Source organism: Suricata suricatta, chromosome 9, assembly GCF_006229205.1.
Source record: "Suricata suricatta isolate VVHF042 chromosome 9, meerkat_22Aug2017_6uvM2_HiC, whole genome shotgun sequence".
NCBI classification, from domain to species: domain Eukaryota; kingdom Metazoa; phylum Chordata; class Mammalia; order Carnivora; family Herpestidae; genus Suricata; species Suricata suricatta.
This window is the reverse complement of record NC_043708.1, coordinates 93,350,721-93,356,302: the sequence shown is the minus strand read 5'-3', so window position 1 is coordinate 93,356,302 and position 5,582 is coordinate 93,350,721.

Here is a 5,582-nt window from a genome sequence, read left to right as displayed (position 1 = left end):
TCTACACTCACGGTGGGTCTGACTAGTATAGATAATGTACATCAGTGGAATGATAGAATATTTGTTCTTCTGTAACTGGCTTATCTTCCGTAGCACTTAAAGTTCTAAAGTACATTATGCTAAATTCCTGAAAACTATTTTTACTGTATGGGTATAAACATAAATAAATCAGATAAAGGACTCTAGTGTGCTAGAAATACTCAGGAAAAAGTAAGAGAAAAAGACAAAGTACTGAATAATATGGAGAATGTGATTGTTTCAGGGTTTTTTTTTTTTTTTAAAGAACATCTAATAAATGTTAATAATAGGTAAATACTTGAGCAAGGAGAAAGTGTGGAAGGACACATTAGATTGTTACTGTTGGGTACTTCAAAATGTGGATTAGATCAGGGGAGAAGAGGATTAGAATTTTATTTGATCTTAATGATGTTTCACTGGTTATAATACTGATGTGCTGAGAATTACAAAGTAAAAACCACTGCAAATGTTAAATGATACAATGGCTATAAAGCTGTTGGCACTGTGCTCCATAGATTGTTTGCCTACATTCTGTTCTTTGTCCTTTAAAATTGCCTGCTCCTTCCTGGTATCTTTCCATTCCCTACCAGAGCTCTACCAACTTGGGAGGAATGTAAAGGTAGCTCTTTCTTACATGGGGATTAAGGGTCTTTAAACAGCCCGAATATGAAGTTGGAGGTTTGACTCTTGCTCATGGTATGTATGTATATATTGTCAGTTCAAGAATCCACTATGTAAATAATTGTGAGAATGACTATATCCTACATATCCTAAGCCTTGAGAGTACCATAGGGGAGTAAGCTAGGCCCATTTCCTGCCTTTATGGAGGTTACATTCTGGTGGATGTACTAGAAAGGACAGGAGTAGTTTCAGAGACTTTGATATTACTGTCTAAAAGGAAACCTGGGCTAAAAATTTAGGAGTTTAAAAAATAAAACAAAATCATTTAGCAGAAGCCTTTATGCTAAGAAAGAATAAAATGCCCCAACTTAGGAACTTTCCTCTTATTAACTGAGAATGAAGCAGAAGCCCCACTTGATCATACCAAGGAGTTAAGTGCTTGGGTTTAGTTTGGTGAGAATGAGGCTTTCTATGATTGCCAATGAGTGGCAACCATCATTAGTCAACTTGAGCACTTAATAGCAGCTTGAAACATCATGAACTATACATATGGGGTTTCTGCCTCAGCTGAACTACAGACAGTAGAGCATATGTGGTCTCTTTGGGACTCTCAGAACTTGCAAAGGAAGTGAGTTACTTTACAAAATCTCCCCCTTGCTTGCAAATGTGCTTCATAGCAAGAACTTCTTCCAGCACCATATTAGAACTTCTGCTTCAGCAGATGTCTAAAGTCCTAAAATAAATTGGTCCCCATTCAATGAGTCTATTAAAAGTCTCTGTGGTCACACATAACAGTGATCTCCACATTACTAGAAACATTTGAGGGAAATCTGGTATATGCAAATTTAGAACATGGGGAGATGTTAATCTCAAATATCTGAAGGTACCTTGCTATCTCAGAGGACTTGAGAAAATAGTCTTTTGGGAAGATAAGCAAAACTTTAGTCCAGAGAAGGATATTTGAGTTTGAGTTGGTCCTATGTACTATATTTAAGAAGGCAAGATGGGAATCCCATCTGCTTTGTAAGTAAACCATTCAGAAAGTATGGAAGCTAGCTACTCAGATAATATGATTTAAAAATCACTAGAGCCCTGCATTAAATCTTTCCCATCGCCTGTTTGCTTTCTTTTTGGTCTCTAGAAGTTCTGGATTGAAAAGAAAAAAATCTGTCGGGAAAAACAGTGAAAGATGTTTGAAATGTACAAAGAAAGATTAGTGGGTGTCTTGCCTAGCTCGTTCATCTGAGTTATAGTTTTTCTGTTTTGAGTTATTTTACAACTTGAGTTGTAGCAACCTGATAATACTGCAAATGATCCATGTCCATAGAATTGCAGATTTTGTCCAGTGAGATGTAACTACTTTTTCCTTGTGGATAGCCCATTTTGTATTATTTACAAATTTATTTCAGAGATCTTTATTTTCCGTATGTGTTTGCTCCTTGGAGTTCCCTTTGGATTCATCACAGCATCTTATCATTTCCTTCAGTACATGTTTTAATTTTAATTTCAGAGTTATGTTAGTTTTCAGTGTACATTTCCATATTACTCAGTGCTCATCAAAGTAAGTATATTTTTAACTCCCTTCACCTATTTTACCCACACCTCCTCACCATCTACCTTTTCTCTGATAACCATCAGTTTGTTCTCTACTTAAGAGTCTGTTCTTAGTTTCTCTTTGTTTTGTTTCTTAAATTTACCATAGGAGTGAAATCATATGGTATTTGTTTTTCTTGGACTGGCTCATTTCACTTAGCTTATACTGTCTAGATCCATTCATATTTTTGCTAATGGCAAGATTCCATTCTTTTTTTATGGCTGATTAATATTCCTATGTGTTTGTGTGAGACATATTCATTACATTAATCTGTGAATGGGCACTTGAGCTACTTACATAATTTGGCTACTGTAAATAATGCTGGAATAAACATAAAGATGTGTATATCTCTTCAAATTAGGGTTTTCATATTCTTGAGGTAAATACCCAGTAAGGCAATTATAGGATCATAGGGTAGTTCTGTTAATTTTTTGAAGAACCTCTGTACTGTTTTTCATATTGGCTTCACCAGTTTGTATTTCCACCAGTAGTTCACAGGGTTCCTTTCTCTTCACATCCTCACTGACACTTGGTGTTTCTGGAGTTCTAGATTTAGCTATTCTGTAGGTGGGAGTGACACAGCATGGTGGTTTTGATTTGCTCTTCCCTGATGAGTGATGTTGGCCATCTGCATGTGTCGATTGGACATCTGCATGTTTTCTGCAGAAAAATGTCCATTTATGTCCTCTGCCCATTTTTAATTGGATTAATGGTTTCTTCTGGTATTGAGTTGTAGAAGTTATTCATATATTTTGGTTATTAACCCCTTAATGGATAAATCACTTGAAAATATTCAGCAGGCTCCCATTTCATTTTATTGTTGATTTCCTTCATTGTGCAAAAGCCTTTGATTTTGGTTTAGTTCCAATATTTGATTTTTGCTTTAGTTTCCCATGCCTGTAGAGACCTATCCATAAATACATTGTTAAGGCCGATGTCCAATGATGTAATTTTGTTGTCATTATTTTGCCAAATCACTTAGCCAACAAATGCTCTGGGAAAAGTACTTTTGAGAAATCCTTCTTCAGAGAGAATTGCTTTGGGAGTGCTAAACCCAGCTTGGTTCTGGAAGGGAAAGTAGAGAAAGTACAAAATGGAAAATAAAGGAAAAGTGAAGGAGCTAAAATAAACATTACCTTTTTGGAATGTGTGTGGGATTGGCCTTAATTAGTGACTGCTCCCAAATGATATGCACGGCTCTTTGGCATTTTTGTGGTCAGAAAAATGTGTGTGCCATTTAACATATGCATTAGTATAGGAGCTATATCCATGCCTAGTCTCATGATGTCTTTTTTCTAGTGCTTCCAGAAGCACTGAAGCCATGCCCAACATTTAGATTAATTCAGGACCAACCTCTGAAAAGCTTACAACCAACAATTAGGCAGGTATGGGTACTTGGAAGTGTGAGGAAGTCTGCTGTGTGGTGGTTTGCAAGCTGGCTGCTGCCAGAGTCCAGCTCCAGCAGGTCCAGGGTTCCCTAAAGGATGGATGGTGTCAGTGAAAGGGAGGCATGAGAGAGCCATGAGATTCTTTCTGATCACCAGGCGGGCATCTCTGCACTGACTGAAACTCAGCTTTATTTATAGTTAAGCATATGGGGCACAGCACAGAAGTGGCGTTTGCCTTAGACAATGATTTCTAATGACTAATTTCTTTGGTATGTAAAAATTGCCCAGGATACAGATTGGTAGAAGACTCACGCATGATTGATGTAGGTGACCTAGATGCCTACCATATGGGGAAGGAAGATATCTTTAGCATTCAAATACAAGACAATGTTTTTAGCATAGCATAGGCAAAAGTTTTTTGTGAACAGAGGTCAATAGTCTGTTTTCTTGAGGGGAAGAAAAACAGGTTTTTCAGGAAATGCAGTATCTGTTCCCATATTCACAAAAGAAGAAATTCCTATAATTTCATTCATAGGGTGCAATCAGCATATTTTAGGGCCAGAATAAGGGGACAAGTCACTCCTGATATCCATCAACAAGGTGCCTTGGGGTTGGGGGTCATTGCTCAGGCAAAAATAATGGAGTGTGGGGTAGACATTGATCACCATCTGATGGCAGGAGGCCTTGCAAAACCTGCTTTAACCTCACAAGGAGTATTCTCAACTTAGTGAGTTCAGAAATGGCTCCCAATAGTCTACCTTAAACAGAAAGCAGGGAGAGACCAAAGAAAGAGGCAGATTACCCCCATATAGGTAGGTGGCAGGCTTAAGAAGCAAGAGAACCTAATTAGGAGGTTTGTCTTTGGCAGCTACAAGATGAATAGATGTTAAAAGTTTCTGTAGAGGCCCTAACTGGGTTTAGTTACTTTTAGTCCATATGGTTTCTACAAGACCTTACTGTCTCAAAGCTATGTCTTGGAACAGCTCCTACCGGAGGAAGGGTAGGCAGAATGTGTATTCCAAGGGCAAGGGAAAGTGTCAAGAGACACTAGTTGTCTTGGGTAAACTAGCAGTCATATCCTCTCAATTCTCTCTGTGTCATGGACATCCTCTAATGGGTGGTGCTACCTTTGATTTACGTACAGAATTGATGATTCAAAGTGGAATTGTCTATGCACAGCAAATGAGCCAATTGTAATTACTTGCAATATTAATCTCAAGCAGTTTATCGCATACAGATACACAGGGTCACAAACTGAGAAAATAATTATTAGAAAAAGAGGAGTAATAACATTAATGGCAGTGTGTTGTGGTCCAGCAGTCCAGGAGACCAGGGGCTGTCATTTACCTGGACTGAGCTGAGGTTGGATGTTAAGTGATGGTACAGCTGGGTTTAGCTTTTCAGATGGGCAGAGCCTCCAGCAGCAAGTGTCATTCAGGACAAAATCTTGCAGCAAGATGGGAAATGCTGTAAGATGATTTACTGAAATTCTTCTCAATATGTTTTTTATCCATTAAGAGGGGGGGAGGTCAACTCTAACCAGACTCTGCAGGCTTGTGTCTAAATTTAAGCTAGATCAGATGGAACATTTGTTATTTCTGGGTAATTCTAAAAACATTGGGGTGTGGCATGTAAAACATCGCTTTCTTGACAGCTAGTCTCTTGTCACAAATGTTAAAACATCTGTTACAAAGGCTGATGTGTCTCTTAGCCTAAGTGACTCCATTTTGTGGAACAACCATTTTAAGGTGAGTCCTTAAAACTTACAGCACAACAATCCTATAGTGTGGTTGGTGAAAAGGAAGAGCTGTGACTTCTTTCAGATTCTTGAGTATCTGGAAGGTTCCCAGATTCACTGGGCCATCATACATTGTCAACTGGACTGTATACCTAGAACTGCTGGGTTGTGCTGGAGGCTAGGGAATCAAGGGACCCCAGCTCAGGAAGTGCTATTTTGGTGA